The 21069-nt window shown below is 39.4% G+C and overlaps 1 pseudogene; it reads right to left on the reverse strand.

Annotated features, from left to right (window-relative positions):
* Positions 1 to 8005: 8005 nt before the first annotated feature.
* LOC111903206 (uncharacterized) lies at positions 8006 to 9198 on the reverse strand (annotated as a pseudogene).
* Positions 9199 to 21069: the final 11871 nt, after the last annotated feature.

Here is a 21069-nt window from a genome sequence, read left to right on the forward strand (position 1 = left end):
GGTGTGATAAGTGTAAGAAAAAGCACTTTGGGAAATGTAGCGAGGATGTGACCTGCTACAAGTGTGGAAAGGTTGGACATTTTGCCAATGAATGTCCGAACAACAAAAGGATGTGTTTTGGTTGTAATGAAGAGGGGCATATTTTGAAAGACTGTCCGAAGAAGAAGGAGGCAGCTAGGCCCAACATTCCACCAAAGCCGAAGGCGAGAGCCTTCCAGATGACACTTGAGGCTGCTAAAGATGAAGCTGATGTCGCTTCAGGTACCTTTCTCGTAAACGAATTACCTGCTCATATATTGTTTGATTCTGGAGCCAACTACTCCTTTATTTCGCATGAGTTTGGTAGAAAGCTAGCTTTGCCTGTTGATAGACTAAATAATGCTTTATTAGTCGAAGTAGCTAGTGGCAAGTTTGTACCTGTTAGCCATCGTATGAAAAACGTCTTGATCGACCTTAATGGGAATAAGTTTCTCGAGGCGTTATTGCCTATCGAACTTAATGGTTTCGACATCGTGTTGGGAATGGATTGGCTTAGCGCCAATGATGCCGAAATTTTGTGCAAGAAGAAGATAGTTAAAGTAAACCCGCCTGGAAAAGATTCGTTTATGGTGTATGGGGACAAACGGCGAGTGAATTCTGGAATCATTTCTCTAATGAAAGCCAGAAAGTGTTTGACCAAGGGATGTACATCATATTTAGCATTCGTGATTGATGCTAAGAAAGAAAAGAAGGTGATGCAGAGCATTCCAGTGGTGTGTGATTTTCCGGAAGTGTTCCCCGAGGATCTTCCTGGATTACCACCTGATAGACAAGTGGAGTTCAGAATAGACTTGTTACCAGGAACCACGCCAATAGCAAAAGCACCTTATCGATTAGCACCGACGGAGATGAAGGAGCTGATGATGCAACTTCAGGAGTTATTGGACAAAGGTTTCATTAGACCTAGTTCATCGCCCTGGGGAACTCCGGTGTTATTTGTAAAGAAGAAAGATGGAAGTATGAGAATGTGCATCGATTACAGAGAGCTGAACAAGGCAACAATAAAGAATAGATATCCGTTGCCGAGGATTGATGACCTGTTTGATCAATTGCAAGGTTCGAGCTATTTCTCGAAGATCGATCTTAGGTCAGGATATCATCAGCTGAAAGTAAGAGAGCAAGATATCGAGAAGACTGCGTTCAGAACTAGATATGGACACTACGAGTTCTTGGTTATGTCGTTTGGACTAACCAATGCTCCAGCAGCGTTCATGGATTTGATGAATAGGGTTTGTAATCCTTTCCTTGATAAATCCGTGATAGTGTTCATAGACGACATTCTGATTTACTCGAAAAGCCAGGAGGAGCATGGCAGACACTTGCGAGAAGTGTTAGAAGTTTTGAAGGAGGAGAAGTTGTATGCAAAGTTCTCCAAATGTGATTTTTGGATTCGTGAAGTCCAATTCTTGGGTCACGTGGTCAACCAAGAAGGGATAATGGTTGATCCAGCGAAGATCGAAGCTGTGACGAAGTGGGAACAACCGAAAAGTCCCACGGAGATTCGAAGCTTTTTAGGATTAGCCGGATATTACCGAAGGTTTATCCAAGGTTTTTCTTCGATCGCTACTCCATTGACAGCTTTGACCCACAAAGGAGCTACTTATGCTTGGAGTGATAAGCATAGAGAAGCATTCGAGAAGTTAAAGAAAAAGCTATGCGAGGCACCGATACTTTCTCTACCCGATGGAGTTGAAGACTTCGCTGTTTATAGCGATGCGTCTGGTGTTGGATTGGGTTGTGTTTTGACCCAAAGAGAAAAGGTGATAGCATATGCATCTCGACAGTTGAAAGAGCATGAAAAGAATTACCCGACTCATGATTTGGAGTTGGCAGCGGTAGTTTTCGCTCTGAAAATATGGAGGCATTACCTCTATGGCACGAAGTGCAAACTTTTCACTGATCATAAGAGTCTCCAATACCTCTTTAATCAGAAAGAATTGAATATGAGGCAACGACGCTGGCTAGAATTACTTAAAGACTATGACTGCGAGATACTTTACCACCCCGGTAAAGCTAATGTTGTTGCTGATGCTCTCAGTCGGAAGGTCAATCTTGAAAGGAAGAGGCCAAGAGCGTTGAGAATTGAAGTTGTCTCGACTATTGTGGAAAGTATAAAGAAAGCTCAAGAGGAAGCTTCTGAGAAAAATGACCGAAAGGAGGAACGTTTGGGTAAAACGTTGGTGTTTGGTACTAATGGTCATGGACTGAAGGTATTCCAAGATCGTATTTGGGTACCTAAGTCAGGAGGAATTAGGGATCTTCTGATGGAAGAAGCTCACAAAACCATGTACTCAATTCATCCGGGTAGCACTAAAATGTATAGGGACCTAAAACCCTACTACTGGTGGCCGACGATGAAGCTTGATGTTGCAAAGTATGTGGCCGAGTGTGTGACTTGTGCGAGAGTCAAGACACAACATCAGAAACCGTACGGGAGTTTAGAACCTTTGCCTGTGCCTATGGGTAAGTGGGAAGACATTGCTATGGATTTTGTCACTAAACTGCCCAGAACAAAGAATGGTCACGACATGATTTGGGTGGTCGTTGATCGATTCACTAAGAGTGCGCATTTCATAGCGGCCAAGGAGAAATGGTCTATGGAGAAGCTTGCGAATTCTTACGTAAGGGAAATTGTGAGGCTTCACGGTGTTCCGTTAACGATTGTATCGGATCGTGATAGCCGTTTCACCTCAAGGTTTTGGAAAAGTCTACAAGAGGAAATGGGTACCAAGTTATGTTTAAGCACAGCTTACCATCCGCAGACTGATGGTCAGAGTGAAAGAACAATACAAACACTTGAAGATATGCTGAGAGCATGTACCTTGGAATTCCTAGGTAATTGGGATGAACATTTACCGTTGGTAGAATTTTCCTATAATAATAGTTTTCACTCGAGCATTAAGATGGCACCGTACCAAGCTTTGTATGGACAGAAGTGTCGTACGCCGTCTTGTTGGCTTGAGGCTGGGGAAAAGCAGTTTATGGGACCGGAGTTGGTTCATCAAACTGCTGAAAAGTTGAAAATAATTTGGGAAAGAATGTTAGCAACTCAAGATCGTCAAAAGAGCTATGCTGACAAGAAGCGAAGACCGATGACTTTTGAAATTGGAGATTCGGTTTTGCTTAAAGTCTCGCCGTGGAAGGGACTTATAAGATTTGGTAAAAGGGGAAAGTTGAGTCCAAGGTTTATTGGACCGTTTAAAGTCCTTCAGAGGATTGGGAACCAAGCTTACAAGCTCGAATTACCCGAAGAACTGAATGGAATTCACAACACCTTTCATGTGTGTTATTTGAGGAAGTTCACGGGAGAAGTTCCCGATATAATTCCAATTTCTGAATTGAGAATTGATGAAAACAAAAGGTTGATTGAAGAACCAGAGGCAATTGTTGACCGAAAGACTAAGAAGTTGCGACGCAAAATGGTTGGGTTAGTGCTTGTCCGATGGAAGCACACGAATGGGCCGAATCTCACCTGGGAGACGGAGAGTGACATGTTGGGTCGCTATCCGCATTTGTTTGTTGATGTGTGATTCCGGGGACGGAATCATTCTAAGGTGGAGAGAATTGTAACGCCTGTGTTTCGGGCTTGCCATTTGTAGCAATGTAATAGTCTAGGTTGACCTTTGTAACCCATTTTGAAGTAATAAGATTGTATTATTCGAGTATTTTGTGTTTTGTGCTTAATTGCTTAATTATGTGGTTTGATTAATTAAGAATAAAAATAAGCGTCAAAATTTAAGTGTAAAATAAACTTAATATATTTGGTTAATGTCGTAGTAGTTGAAACGAGGTTTCCGAATATATATAGAACGCCCAAATCTGACTTCGTATGAGGAAGTTGTGATTTATCGAAGTTTCGGCTTAGCGGTATACAACCTGTTTTACTCGATTTGAGATCGAGCGGTTGTTAGCCGAAGCAATCTAAATGAGAATCGAAGATCTCATTGTTGGTATTGAAACGATAAAAAGTTAGGCGAGAACGGACGTCAAACGAAGAAGTTATGAATTTATAACGAAAGTTTCTGTCCTGGCCTATTAAAAATAAATAATAAAAATAAATTCGAAATTAGCCGACGGAGTCTAAACGAAAGTCGTAGAGCGTGGTCTCACCTTCGCGTGGATATAAAGAACGTCGAAAACGGAGTTCGTATGAAGAAGTTATGAATTTCCGAAGTTTATTAATCATTTTATATTTATTTTTAATTCAAAATCGGAAGCATTATCCGAAGCCGAGTCACCGGTGTGATCCGGGGTACGCCCCGCGTACGAGGTTACGCTATCGCGTAACTCCAATAGTGTCGACACTTCGGATGACGCATGCAATGACGATTTCGGACGCGTACGCGCTGCGTACGCCTGTACGCCCCGCGTACTCCGAGGCTCCAGCCTCTATATAAAGGATCCGAAGACAGCCTTCTTTATTGTTCATTTTCTTTTCTTCTCTCTAGTCTTTTGCATCGTTTTTCGTGCCGAAACTATCCCGAAGCCCCGGTATCATACTCTAGCCCCGAGGCAAGTCCCGAGATCCCGAAGATCCCGAAAAGTGCGGTTCCCGAGTCGAAGCTCTGCCCACGAGAAGTTCGATTTTTGTGAAGATCTTCCAGATCTGCTGTGGATTACTACTTCTATAAGCCGTAGTGCTGTCCGATCATCTTCTGATCAAGTGAGTGTATACTAACTTTCTTAAACACAATAATAATACGAGTTTGGTTCGAGTGTATTAATTATATTGTTGTTTATAAGTGTGAGTGTGTAGTTATTTCTTCTAATACAATAATACGAAGTATTTTATATAAAAATACGTGCTATGTGTATATATTTGGTTGTGTTATGTGTGAATGAGTATTCACTCTCTTCTATCTTACAGATCTGCTTATTTCTTTATGAGATATGTGTTATGTGTGTGTGTGCCTCATCTGTTATGTGATATATGTGTTGATTAAAGCATGCTATGCAAGTTTTCTTTAAACTATGTATACAAATGTATATTTTTATCTACTAATATGTTGGGTAGAACATGGGTAGACAGTTGGTGTGTAATAAACAGATGAGAGGCCTCGTTGTTGTTTGATTGAGTCATCTAGCGGAGTTTAGATGACGACCACTGGCTATTCTAGACAGTCTTGTGGAAACATTAGCAGGTTCGCCACCTGTAGGTGTTAATGAACTTGGGTGTTCATTCGCTGTACTCCATCCCCCTCATGGTTGCCTTATTTGACTTATATTGCTGAGGTACCCCCGAAGAATGTGTTGTCGCCCCGATGAAATATTCTTAGACTAGGTCCCTTATGTTAGTTGTTTTAGGGACATTAAAGTGAGAATAACGGGAATGGGTAATTGGGTTATTGTTGGTTGGTGAAAATTAAATATGATATTTATTGTGGGTTGAAAACCCTATATGCTCACCAGGCTCCCAAGCCTGACCCACTCAGTTTTAAATTGTATTACAGGTAGTGGCGGAAGGGCATGAGATGGATGAACCATCAAGTTGTTTTGTTTACAAGTCTGCATATGTTTATATTTGTTATATGACTTGTAATGTATTCGTTTATGCTTATTGGTCTGTATCGGAACATGACACCCCGAGTTTTGATTATAATGAAAATACATTTCTTTTATGAAATGCTTCGGTAAACAATGTTTTATCATGTTTTGTTTTTGGGAACAAATTCCGCAACTCTTTCAAATCAAAAGGATTTACTCTGAAAATATTTAAAAGCATAAATGAAAATCGGTCTTTTCTGGCCGAGATTTTGGGGATGTCACACGCGTCGTCTATTTACGACGCGCATTTATGACACACATTTACGACGCACAATTATGACATGCAATGTGTATCAAGGAAGGCCTTGTCATAAAGGAAGACAACACACATTTGCGTGCCGTAACCTTACGACGCGTGTGTTTATGACACACAATGCGTATCAAGGAAGCCCCTGTCAAGAAAGGCCATGTCGTAAATGAAGATGACACACATTTTTGTGTATCGTAATTTTAAATGTTTAAAAAATATTATTTATAGATTTTGCTAATTTTCAAATTAAATTTGCATTTAACGTCTCATAACAAAAAATAAAATACCATATACAAAAAATACAATCCATTGCATAAAATTTAATGTCATACAAAAAATCGATCCATGGAAAGATAAAACAGATCAATGGAAGTTGTTTTCTCCTTATACATGATTATCACATACTAAATAACAAACTTTTTTCATATTCATACATATGATTACATTATTCATTAAAAAAACATATACCTACATCTTCGCCTAAAATGTTATTACATGATGCAAGTTGGCCACTTCATTTATGGGTCACCAAGACGAAGACCAACAACTACCCTAAAATGTTCCATGATGTGCCATACTCATGTCCTGTAACTTTAAACATTTAATAAAGTAAAATACCTCCTAAAAATAAAATTTGCATAAGAAACAACACATCATAATGAGAAATTACTAACATTAATGGAAGAAGTACACTATAAATTTGTTTTACCAAGAGTGGGACATGGACGATTAGGTGCTACAAGTTTGTCCAAGCTGCCAAACAAAGACTGCATGCAAACCAAGACATACATACACTATAAATTTAATTACCATACAAATCATATTCATACATACGAGTTTGTTTTACCTTTTTTGCCTCATATCTTTATTTTTTTTATTCTTATTTGCCATGGAGTGTTGGTGTTTTCTTTTCTCTCATTCAATCAACCCTTAACCCTTTTTTTAATTATGATGAGAGGTTTCTCTGGAAAATGGAAATCTTAAACGAGCAGCGATTCTAATCCCACGCAAAATCGAACTGAGTCAAATAAATGCAAAGAATTATGAGAATCAATTTATTACTATCCAAGCTTTAATAAAACAAAAACCAGAACAAAACAATATTAGTAAATACATACCTTGCGAAGCTATATCAGTGTACTTGTCACTAAAGGGATACAGATTGACTGCAACTTGATACATTATAAATTTAGGGATTGCTTTTTTTTTTTTTGCAGCAATCAAGGAACTTCACCTCTTCTTTGCAAAAGCCAAAACATTGGAAAAAGTTGAAGCAGAGCTTCTTAGAAATCTCCAATTTTTTCACAGTTCATGAAGGATTTGGCAGTGCCTACAGATAGCTCAGAGGCAAAAAGGTAATTTGACATGGAAAAATGTAGCATGCTTCTTCTGCAGTGTGACATAGCTTAGTGGCAAAAAGCTAATTTGACAATGAAACATGATTATCTTACCATGTATGAGCAAAAGGAAAACGATTAGAGCTTCCATAAACTTTGTGAATTAGATTGGTGGGGCTAGTTGTCGGAGTAGCTTAAAATCCATTCCCAAATCTAGGCGTCACCTCCCTTTCAGACAGCCAATAAACATGTTCGTATCAAAAACAAATAATAAACCATGTTAATTCTTCAAGAAAATTTAAATAAATACACAATGGGGGTTACTCATCTTACTAAATGTAGCTATTTGAAATTCAGACAGCCATGCAAGCTCTCTTACAATGGGGGTTACTCATTTCTAGAAAGAGACCTTGAAGATTCCTCCTTGTCCTACAGATAAAGGAAATTTAATAAAAAAATGAAGTCTCACAAAGTATATGGACAATTTTATATAAGATTCTACTGAAACAGATAGAAACTTGGGAGTATTTATATTAGGTCATATCCTAAGAAGGTCCATAAACAAGTGATAATCCTTAATTGTTTTCCAGAGTGTGGTAGTTTGTTATTAACATGAAAGGCCCATAAACATCTATTATACATCATCCTACTTTCCTTTCATGTTATTACAACATTCTACTTTCAGAAATCTACCCAGTTTTAGCAAATGTATTACAAATACGAAGTGACTTCACTGCCTAATTAGGTAAAAAATTTAGAGTATAATGTCCTAATAAGCAAAACAATTATAAGTAGAATATCAGAAATATTATATTGTTTAGGAAAATCCATGACATCAGGAGACAAGGGTGATGGCCAAGTTTGTCTGTTTAAATTTATCATAAAAAAAGGTTTATTTGAAAAGACTAAATTCTCACCTGTATTGCATGGCCAGTATGTCAGACAACAACCATTTGAAACTTTCCCTGCATTTGTCCTATCGTGAGAGCCCTGGTATAGAAAATTACCATATTACCCTTCCACCAAGAAATAATATTGATTTTTTATTTAACAATTATTATATATTATATTGTGAGGGCCCTGGTGCAGTCATATTCTTAATTAAATTTTAAACATCATTTATCCAAACAACACTGAATAGGAAGAAAAAGAAAGAACTTGTCAAGTCTATCTATTCCAGCCAACAACAACAACTGTGGGACAGGAGATGACATAAATTTTTCTGAGAGGCCTTCATACCTGAATTTTTTTTATTTACAACAATAGAAAATTAATGATAATAAAAAAATTCCTTCAATGACTACAAATATCAAAGAGTTAATTTTTACCATCCTCTCCAATATTGTTCTGTTTCCTCCAATCGTGCTCTGTGTCGATAGCTGTACATACAACATCAAGATCAGTCAATTTGCACAAAAGGAAATCAATATATTTGTAAGAAATATTTACAAGGGAGTTGAATTACTAATTTGTTAACTTTTGTTTCTAAATTGCAACAACTAATTTACAAGAATCAAGATATGTTGTATAAAAATTAGGAATGAAAAAAGAAAAAAGAAATTAGTTTTTAAAAATAAAAAACCTAAAAACTTACCACTGCTGTGAGTCATCATACTTTACAGTCTCGGTAATAGATATTCGAGCAGAATCGATGTTTCTTAAAGAGCCTGATCTCACATTCCACTAAATCTGTAAGTATTTACAAATTACAATTCAAATTTTATAAAAAAAAATTAATAGTTTTCTACATTCTTATAGATATATGAAATAAGCGAAGTCAAAAGGCTGATTTTACAGCTTTCTCAAGAGTTGGAAAATGTTGCACTCTGTTTGATAGAATTTTCTGCATATGCATCAATGGAGCCATAGCTGTCCCCTGAAATTGTAATTTTGAATTTTACTATTTTAAAAAAAGTTGAAAACAAAAAGTTTATAGTAACATACACTTGATAGGAGAGAAACCACCTTTTTCTTTTTCATCATAATCTTGGCAGCAACCTGAAAGAAATATCTACATATAGCATCCATGATTAAGTGCATGCTTATTTTTGACTTGAGATTCCCATTGAATCCACGAGCCAAACACGCCCTAAACTACTAATAGACCTGTGTTGCTATATACTATAACTGTAACTCATTTTATTTATGTGATTCTAGGACAGGAAATATAGGATTAAATAACCAAATCTATAGCACCTATGATTCGTTCACATATATAAAATTTAAATTGTTAAAGAAAACAATGGAATGGGGAAAGAAAAAAGAGGAAAACAAATCTTTCATGGTCCTGACAACATGGACAATCAGTAACAAAATGCACAGGCAAGTCAAGGCAAAAGTTAGATAAAGAAAGATGAAGTGACACGTGAGCTATTGGTGGAATTAGACCTGAAATGTAATAATAATTATTATATGTATATATAACACATGGCAATATGATGTCCTGCAAAAAAAAAACGACTCTTGTAGACAAGTGAAATGATATCCAAAAGCAGAGCCTCTGTAAAGCAAATCCCATTACTCCCATAACAACATTTCTGCAACAGAACATATACGAATAAGATGATGCTACTGGAAAGGTGGAGGATAATGAAAATCATAACATGACATGATCATCACCTTGCCAAAAGGCCCACCAACTTCAAAATTCAAACCCCAATCATGCAATTTCAATCTTGTATACGGATTTGTAAAAGCCTAAACCCGAGTCCATAAGTCTGGCTTAGAACCCAGAATGACCATCTGAGGATTGATCTACCACATCTGCGAGTTCCCAGAATCTAGGGTTTAATATTCTATTCTCAGAACATATGTTCAATATTATCAATACAAGCAGAAAGTAAAGAGACCACAATAACATAGAAAAATACCTTTTTTTTTTTGAAAGAGCAAAGGACCGAGAATTTTGAGGAATTGTAAGTCTCGGGATAAAATCGATCAAGAACGTCTGTGAATTTCAACACATAAATGTACCTATACAAAATTCTGAAAGGTGAGTATAATGGGTTTTGAGCATTCTAACACTTCCTAAGTGTACATGCGACCCTAATAACCTTGAATCTATGTTTTCTCTATATACATGCAAATTTCTTTTTCAAGGTTATTTCCTAACTAGCATGTCATGGGGATTACATAAAACATAAAAACTAGTAGAAATACATACCTTGTTGTTGCTTGGATTCCTTCAAGACTTTGTGAGCCAAGCACCCCAAATGTTGTGCCTCAAAGGCTTCACACAACACTACAAACTTGGAATAACTTGAGAGAATGTCACTTAGCCTCAAAAATCGGTTATGCCCTCTTATGAATACCCTAGTACCGATTTTGCATGCTATTGGGTTTCTTTTATAGTGTGTCATAATTAGGAGTTACAAATGTAAAGCGTAATTGTCATGACTCTTCATTTCTCATGACCCATGGGTTTGTAACTCCCATGGACTATCCATGGAGCTCCATATGGTTATAACCAAACCCATAAACCCTGGATCATTAATCCACCATAAAAGAATTGATTATTGTCATAATCAACCCTATATATATAATTAGTCTCACTTTGATCACCGAATTAATACTAGATTAATACTTGATCAATGCTAATTAAATAATACTATTATTAATATATTAGAACTTATAATATATTAATAATCATAAGTACCTTATTCTTTCATCTAGTCTATCCAAGTATTGCAATGCCATGCAACCGAAATGGACCATGCCGGGTCGGGTCAAGTACATACCAAATAAAGTTATGGACTTAGACACTATATGCAACAGTCTCCCACTTGGATAAGTCTAATAACTATATTTGCAAATATGACTTCAAAATCCGACTAGCAATCATAGCTCTTTCAAAGTCTCTCGGAACTGAGATGATGATGATACGTCATTTAAGATAAGTGATCGTATAATCCTCTGTTCTCATGATATCAGCCAGACAAACACAGGGAACATGGTCTTACTTATTCTCCAGCATTTGTTTCGACATAGAACTAAATTGAACACATCAATTAGGTTCTGACCGGGCCCGGTACATAGGTCAAAACCAAATCATCAAGGGGCCCAGATATCGCTTCTATTTCTAGAAGGAATAGATAAACTTCAACTAATATGCTTGTACTAACTACTTGTTAAATTATTCACAAAGGCACGTTTTATAACATCGAGTTACCAATGCGTTTTCGTATAATCAATGAATAACCAACTCATAGTCAACAACTCATATCTCTAGGTTTGAAGATTCATATGATATTACCGTCTCATGATCACTCGAGATAAATTCCATGAAGTGATGCAAGTGAGCGTGGGTTGGATCCAATACTCAACCCTTATGAGTACTCATGAATGCTGTAGCAACCATTGCATTGTCCAAAGCACTTTAGACAAATCATACAAGCCAAATTCATGACAGTCTTAAATCAATACTTACTTCCAAAGTTTGACTGACTGTGGATGGTTTGAATAATAACATAATTATTCTGGAAGTAAAAACATGCAAAATTGAAACATAGTAAACAATCAACACAAGATAGTAACACCTTACTCATAAATAAATAACAACTTTTATTTATCATCAAATGTCAATTACATTTTACAAGTTTCAGGAATCTAATTATTGAAACTAATATCATCCTTCAGCCCAATGTGCCTCGCATGCTGTAAATGCTTAACCATGCTCAGTCCCTTCGTGAGGGGATCTGCTGGGTTCTTATCTGATGATACCCTCTTTTCCACGAGGAGTCCTTCTTCTATTCTATGTCTGATGAAATGGTATTTCCTGTTAATGTGCCTAGATCTACCGTGATCTCTTGGTTCTTTAGCCAAAGCAACTGCACTTTAACTATCACATAAAATTTCCATTGGCTCCTTTATAGCTGGTACAACTCCAAGGTCTCCGATGAAGTTCTTTAGCCATATCGCCTCTTTTGCTGCCTCGCTTGCTACTATGTACTCTGATTCACAAGTTGAATCAGCTATTGTCTCCTGCTTGGAACTTTTCCAAGTAATTGCTCCTCCATTTAGGATAAAGACCCATCCTGACTGAGAGCGGAAATTATCCCTATCAGTCTGAAAGCTAGCATCACTATATCCTTCCAATCTCAAGTCATCACTGCCCCCGAGGGTAAGGACCTAGTCCTTAGTCCTCCGTAGATACTTGAGAATGTTCTTTACCGCTGTCCAGTGTGCCTTGCCAGGGTTCCCTTGATATCTACTGACCATGCTCAAAGCAAAGGCCACATTAGGGCGAGTACAAGTCATAGCATACATGATCGATCCCACAGCAGAATCATATGGTATCTGACTCATCTCAGCTATCTCAGCCTCTATACTTGGACTCTGAGTCTTACTTAGCTTGGCATTACTCTGGATTGGTAATTCTCCTTTCTTGGAATCTTGCATACTGAACCCCTTCAGTACCTTATCCACATAAGTACTCTGACTAAGTCCAATTAGTCTCTTACTCCTATCTCTCAATATCCTTATCCCTAGGATATAGGCAGCTTCCCCAATGTCCTTCATAGCGAAACACTTCCCAAGCCAGGACTTAACCTCCTGCAAAGTTGGGATGTCGTTTCCTATGAGAAGTATGTTATCCACATACAACACCAAGAAGCGAACTATGCTCCCACTAGCACTGACATACACACACGACTCATCCTCACTCCTAGAAAAGTCAAACTCTTTGACTTTCTCAGCAAAGCAAAGATTCCATCTGCAAGATGCTTGTTTCAATCCATAAATGGATTTCTCAAGCTTACACACTCTATTAGGGTATTTTGGATCGACAAAACCCTCTAGCTGAGCCATGTAGGCATCCTCAGCCAACTTCCCATTAAGGAAAACGGTTTTGACATCTATTTGCCATATTTCATAGTCATGAAATGTAGCTATGGCTAACAACACTCTAATAGACTTAATCTTAGCTACCGGTGAGAAGGTCTCATCATAGTCAACTCCCGGAGTTTGAGTAAAGCCCCTTGCAACCAGTCGCGCTTTATAAGTGTGTACTTTCCCATCCATGTTAGTCTTCTTCTTGAAGATCCATTTGCACCCAACTGTCTTACGATCTGGTACATTGTCAACCAAGTTCCACACTTGATTGTCATACATGGACTGAATCTCGCTATCCGTAGCGTCCTTCCATTTAGCAGACTTAGGGCCTGCCATGGCTTCCTTATAATTATTAGGTTCATCCAAATCTATCAATGTACTATCACTGATAAATGTATCACCTTCAGTGGTGATGTGATAACCATAATAAAATTCAGGTGCGTTCCTCACCCTAGTGGAACGTCTTGGAGGTACAAACTCATCTATCGGCTCAACAAGAGTTTCCTCCTCAGGTTGGCTGACAACATTCGAGGTTCCTTCACCAATTGACTCTTGAAGCTCTTCAAGGTCAATTTGCCTCCCACTGTCCCCTTGGATTATGAATTCTCTCTCATGAAAGACTCCTCTTCTAGCTACAAAGACTACATTATCACTTGGTCTGTAGAAGAGGTAACCAAAGGATCTCTGTAGGTAGCCGATGAAAATACACCTCTTGCTTCGGGGTTCAAGCTTGTCATGAGTCTCACGCCTCATAAAATCTTTACAATCCCAAATCCTGATGTGGTCCAAATTGGGTACTTTCCCAGTCCAGATCTCGTGAAGTGTTTTGGCAACCTTTTTAGTAGGGTCTAGATTAAGGATATGGGCGGCAGTCTCTAAAGCATACCCCCAGAAGGAGATTGGTAACGAAGCTCGACTCATCATGGAATGAACCATATCCAACAAGGTTCGACTGCGCCTCTCAGCCACACCATTCATCTGTGGTGTCCTGGGAGGTGTCAATTGTGAGACAATCCCACATTCCTTAAGATAGTCAAGGAACTCAATGCTAAGATACTATCCTCCCCGATCGGATCGGAGCATCTTGATCTTCCTACCCAATTGATTCTCAATTTCCTGCTTAAACTCTTTGAACTTTTCAAAGGTTTCTGACTTATGCTTGATTAAGTAAATATATCCATATCTACTGTAATCATCAGTAAAAGTCACATAATAGCGATTAGCATCCTTTGTAGCAACTCTGAAGGGCCCACATACATTCGTGTGTACAAGGTCCAAAAAACCTTCACCCCTATCACAAGTACCTGTGAAGGGTGACTTTGTCATTTTCCAAGTAAACAAGTCTCGCAACTATCATCTATCTTGAGGTCAAATGATTCCAAGACTCCAGCCTTTTGGAGTTGGCCTATGCGCTTCTTGTTAACATGTCCAAGACGAAAATGCCACAAGGATGCTTTATCCAAGCTATTTGAAGAATCAATATACAACACATTATTTCCTAGATTGTCTACCACATTCACAGCTTCATATACACCATCACAAGGTAATGCTTTAAAGTAAAATACATCATTGTAATAAGAATTAATAGCACCATTTTTATTATCAAATGAAAACAAAAAACCTTGTTTGTACAAGCCATGAAAAGAAATAATATTTCTCGCCATTTCGGGGGAGTAACAACACTTATTCAAATCTGACATTAACCCATTATTAAGCAATAAAGAATAAACTCCTATCTTGGTAACAAGTGATGCTTTCCTGTTTCCCTTGACTAAGTTTATCTTCCCGTGCTCCACCTGATCACTTCTTTTAAGTGCCTACAAATCAGTACAAATGTGAATACCACAACATGTATTAAGCACCCAAGAATTAGCATTAGATGAGTTGTTAGACAATATCGTGTAAATACCTACATGGATGGGCTTAACCTTCCCATCCTTTACATCTTGTAGATATTTGGGACAGCTTCGCTTGAAGTGTCCCTTATCCTGGCAATAGAAGCACTGTGCTTCCTTTGGGTTTGAAGCAGGAGTAATGGGACCTTTCTTTGTCACACTTGAAGAGGAACCATCAAGAGTCTTACCCTTGGTACCCTTCGAAGGGCTTTTCCTCTTCTTACCCATTCCCTGCCAATAGCTAGAACAGGGGCTGTTGAAGGAGTAGAAATAGCAACCGCTTTACCGTTAAGGCCATTTTCAGCTGTCCTTAAGTGTCCTTGAAGTTTGCTAAGTGTGACTTCCTCCTTGTTCATGTGATAAGTCATACGAAACTGATCATAACTTGGAGGTAAGGAATGGAGAATGATTTCCATCGCCATTTCCTCAGGGAAGTCAATATTTAGCTTCAGCAACCGGTCAACGGACCTTTGCATCTTCTTCAAGTGACCGGTGATGGGTTCACCATCCTTAATCCTTGCGGTTATCATGGAGGAAATGATTTCATACCTCTCTTGACGCGCGCTCTGATGGTACCTTTCCATCAGTTCCTGGTGGATCTCATAGGGGTAGAAATCTTCATAAGACTTTTGGAGTTCCGGAGTCATTGTGGTGATCATGATGCAAGACACCTTGGTAGCATGCTTCTCATGTGCAATGAACTCTACAAACTCTTTAGGAGTAGCAGTGGCTTCATTAACAACCTTAAGCTCCCTGTCAAGGACATATTCTTTGTCCTCATAGCGAGTAATCATTCTGATGTTTCTGATCCACTCATTGAAATTGGATCCATCAAAGATGACCTTACCACACAAGTTCATTAGGGAAAAAGAGCCTGTAGGGTTTGAGCCAGCAACGTTATTGGAAGACATCTGAAAGAAGGACACGTTTCATTAGATTAAGAGTCCTTAATAAGTCACCCAAATGAAATATTAAGGCTAGGATCTAACAAACTATTTATAGTTGGAAGAGGGATGCCGTAATCCACACTATAAAACATTTGAAGGTAGGTAGATGACGATTTACCAATTTCCACCATAAGAACGAAATATTTTATAATTAGGTTTTATTGGTTTTGAAACTCCTAGATCTTTTGAGATACATTGAACTTTTCAATGACATGTTTGAATCTCGATTGTGCCCTCTCAAGTTTGTGCCTGGGATGCCGAGGATCACAAACAAGGTGTGAAAAACCATACAAATTGACTTGGTACCCTCAACAATATTACCTAATTGATGTGCTGGTTACCAACACACGCTCCACCAATCTATAATAAAGTCAAGTTACCCTTTGCTACTCTTATTAGTCCATGTTAGTGTGTCGGTTAACCACACACGCTCCACTAACAACTTGGTAAGGTATAAAGTGTAATTTTATGGGCTAGCACCAATTTCACATTTTCCTAAGGTAACTAAGATTGGGAATTTATAATGTATAGTTACTTTATAATTCATTATACTTTTAATGAGTATTTAAAGTCGTATCCTACCCGTTCGGCCAACAACCCTCCACCGATCAAGGAAGCGGTGGGTGAGAGTGGACACCCATTAAGTCACCATTTTATAGGCAACAACCTTATACCCCCTTATAGACCGGCTTCGTGAATGAGGCCTACTAACGGTAAAAATGACATATTCTTATACATATCTATATAATAAAATTATAATAATAGTATAAGTGTTGATTTTTAAACTTTTGAAAAATCTAAGGTTTAATTTGGAATTAAAGTATTAAAGTGTAAGACTTTTCAAATTCCAAAACTTGAGGGCAAAATTTGAAACTATTCCAAGTCTCTTCAATTTGTAACTTATGAGTTTTAATGGTTCATAAAAATGAAGTCTCTTCATTTTATGAAACCTCTTTAGTTCTTTAATCACAATTTAAAGAAGTGACTTTTGGCTATCCATAACTTGAGGACAATTTATGGACACCATCATTTCCATTAAGATCATGAATTAATCAACCATGCAAGTTACAAACAATTCCTATGATCTTCTAAAACTCATAAGAACAAATATTCATATAAAAAATTTCAAGAATCATAAATAAACCATATAACACTTAAAATTTTGATAATAACCATTTATTTGGATGAGAATAAACATTACCATAACATCAAAATCATGTTTTAAGAACAAAAACACTTTGTGGTAATGATTCTAATCCAAAACAGGCCAAAAACATTTATTTTCATTGAACAATCACCACCTCGTGGTAAACTGGCAGATTCCAAAAAAATGACTTTTCTTGCAAATTGCATCAAGTATACAGAAAACAATCCAAGGCTCTGATACCACTGATGGGTTTTGAGCATTCTAACACTTCCTAAGTGTACTTGCAACCCTAATAACCTTGAATCTATGTTTTCTCTATATACATGCAAATTTCTTTTTCAAGGTTATTTCCTAACTGGCATGGCATGGGGATTACATAAAACATAAAAACTAGTAGAAATACATACCTTGTTGTTGCTTGGATTCCTTCAAGACTTTGTGAGCCTAGCACTCCAAATGTTGTGCCTCAAATGCTTTACACAACACTACAAACTTGGAATAACTTAAGTGTAACGCTCTAAAAATTCCAACCAATTTAAATTTTTCATAAACAACCGAATTTCATTAAGTTATTACAAAAAGGTTTTCAATACAATTATTATCAGAGTATTCCTAGAACCAAATCATAAAACATAAACATGAGGAACGGTACGATCATGCCTTTGCCTTGCCACGGTCTCCTGAAGTAACTGAAACATTTAAACCACAACTGTAAGCCTGAAAGCTTAGTGAGATACCCCCAAAATACCAACCACATATACCATACACATAACATATCACAACATAACAGAACAGAACAACCATGCATTTCGGGTCTACTGTGTGACTAGTCCGTCGCACCGGGCCTACAATCCACCTGGTCCACCCTCCGAGTCTAGCCATATACACCGAGTCTACAATGTGATTGGTCCGCCCGAACTAGCCCTTCAATCCACCTGGTCTACTCTCTGAGTCTACAGTATGACTGGTCCGCCCGCACCGGGCCTTCAGTTGGCCTGGTCCACTCCCCGAGCCTCGGCACATCTGGTCCGCCCTCTTGGGGCCTACAGTCTATTCAGACCGCTCGCTGGGCCTTCGGGATAACCGGTCCGCCTTGGGTATGTTGGCCTATAGCACAAAGCATGACCCACCTCAACCCAACCCCAGTCCAAAAACCACGTGCACATAAACATATAATCATATATCAATTCACAACTATTCAAACCGATCTTAGCAGATCACATACATAGCACATCCCTACCAGGATTCCGACCTAACCGGTCTCTAGCATAGCATCATCCTATAAACCTGGATACCGACCCTACCAGGTCTCTAACAGACACATCCTAACTACCAGGATGTGAACTTAACAAAGCAATAACATAACAAACAACTACCCGGATTTCCATCCGATAAAGGGCCGGCCTTGGTGCCTTAGACCCTGTTGATATAGTGAGGATAACTCACCTCGCAACTGCTGACTGAAAAGATAAGGTCACGCTGCTCCCAACTCCGACACGAACTCCACCACTGATCAATACCAAAAGACTGAACTCAATAAATACCAATAATTACGAACATACCCATGTAAGTCAACTGGTCAACTCTAGGTCGAAGTCAAAGTCCTCAGTCAAAGTCAATCTTCCTGACTGACTCTACTCGCCGAGTCAGCCCGCTGACTTGTCGAGTCCCTATGCTTTGAAAACTTCCATATCGCGACACAACTCGCCGAGTCGCCCCAAGACTCGCCGAGTTCAAGGATCTTCGAGTCCTTTCCTGTTAAACACACCGAGTCGTCCCTCGACTCACCGATTCGCGACTTAACCAGAAGAGGTTAGGACTTCACGACCAGACTCACCGAGTCCAAGAACAGACTTGCCGAGCCCAAGGTAATCTTCAACAGACTCGCCGAGTCGTTCTTCCAACTCGTCGAGTTCCTGCCTATCTGCATCCAACTCGCCGAGTTCACCCATGTGAATCGCCGAGTACCTCTAGTTCTTAATCCATACAGTGGCTTTCCAAGCCATGCAGGGGCTCCAGACCATAGATCCACTCCTCTATAGTCTTTCCCTCATGTAAAGTGGCAAACTTTACGTGAATTCATGGAGATCCAAGCCTAAAACACTCTAGGGTTAGGATTTGAGACAAAGGGGCTTCACCAACCATTCTTGGGCATAAACTTTATGGCTTCCTGGATCCGTAGATCTGAGGTAGCATCCTCAGATCTTACTCCAAACTTAAAATAGACCTTAACTATGCCCCAAGAACCCCAAAAATGATAAATCTAGATGCACAAAAGCTCAAACAACAGATTATTACCTCAAATGAAAGCTCCAACTGAAGAGTAAGCTAAATCTCTGCAAAGCCCCTTGCTCCAATCTTGTTGTTCTTTAATTTCCCTCCAAGATTCCCTCCTCCAAGGCTCTAATCTCTCACAAAGGAAAGTTCGCACGAATATAGGGTTTCTGGAACTCAAAGGGAAGGTAAAGAGGGTGGGGAAGAGGTGTTATGTTCATTATATAAGGCACAACACCCGGGATTAGGGTTTTCTCTCTTTAGCACCAACTTGCCGATTCCTAGCTACCGACTCAACGGTTGGCCACTTAATCCCGCGACCAATCCTGCTCCGACTCGGCGAATCGGAAGACCTACTCATCGAGTCCCCGCCTTAATTTACACTTTAGCCCTTCAACTATGCTTCTGAATTTCCGGGATGTTACAATTCTCCCCTATTTAAATTAGGGTTCATCCTTGAAGCCTGCTGCAGCACATAATTCCAGATACTACTCCTACAATGCACCTCCCGGTATCGACCGACCCAGGTTCCTCCAACCGCTGCTATCGAACCTCTTATAAAGTCCCATTGTTCTCTCCCAGAGTTTCGACAACTAATTCAAGTCGGCCACCGTCTTCTTTCTCTGATAACCACCCTCATTAACCAATGATCCCCCGATGATACTTCCATCGCCCCAAATTACAACATTCACTTAGCCCTTACACAACTAGACCTCACCCTGGACCACCGGGTCCTGACCCGGTACCAAACTGCTATCCCTTTCCTTGACTAGCATAAACTTTATAGAATTTACTTCTGGGACTCGTCCCGCTTCCATTCCGAATCCAACTCTTTTCTTTCCGCACTAACAGGATGACACATCCTTCAGCTCCTGAGCAACTTTCATGAGCTCTCCTCTGCAATCACATACACATGCTGAACCTGTTCTAACATCCTCGAGCTGGAAAACCCGACACACTGACGCTACCTCCAAGCATCCCCAGGATAAATTATCAAACATACATCACCTCCTGATCACACGCATACAGAAAATCCAAGGCTCCATCCTTGCATCCCCTCCGAACTCTTCTGGTTCTACACTACCAGAAATCCTTCCGCAACCTCAACAGATACCCAACCCGGATGTGTTCCTATACCACTGGTACCGTCCTAGTACTTACTACCAATAGCTGAAGTACTGCCGATAATCCACTTACTCCACTTCCTCCTCTGCTGGAGTACCCACACTCCTTCCGGAGCTACATGCTCTTACTTTTCAGGAAATCCACTCAACCACCCTTACTGCACCTACACGTGCCACTGAGCTATACTTCACTCTACTTAATCCATGTAGAGTAACTGCTATCCTTGCACTTCCATATACTCTGAATCTGCTCGCAAGGACTCCCAGGTCCATGCACTACTTTCCACTAACACGATCAATACCTGGGGCCAGACCATATCAATCATCATTCCCTGGCACGTATTTCCTCCTTCCCCTCATACCAATCCACTAACACATACATAGTCTTCAGCATGACTGGACCGCCCTTCCAGGCCTTCGGCCAATCTGGACCACTCTCGGAACCTTCAGCATGTCTGGACCGCCCTCTTGGGCCTTCAGCCTGTCTAGACCGTTCTTAGAACCTTCAGCATGCCTAGACCACCTCTCTGGTCCTTTAGCCTGTCTGGACCGTTCTCCCGAGCCTTCGACCTGACTGATACGCCTTCCGGCCTTCAGTCTTCCCGCTCTGCTCAACTATCATACGTCATTCCAACTACCTTTCCAGGGAATCCTTCCCGTTCATACTGTTGTAGCCCCTAAGG

The sequence above is a fragment of the Lactuca sativa genome, chromosome 8 (assembly GCF_002870075.4).
Source record: "Lactuca sativa cultivar Salinas chromosome 8, Lsat_Salinas_v11, whole genome shotgun sequence".
Lineage (NCBI taxonomy): Eukaryota > Viridiplantae > Streptophyta > Magnoliopsida > Asterales > Asteraceae > Lactuca > Lactuca sativa.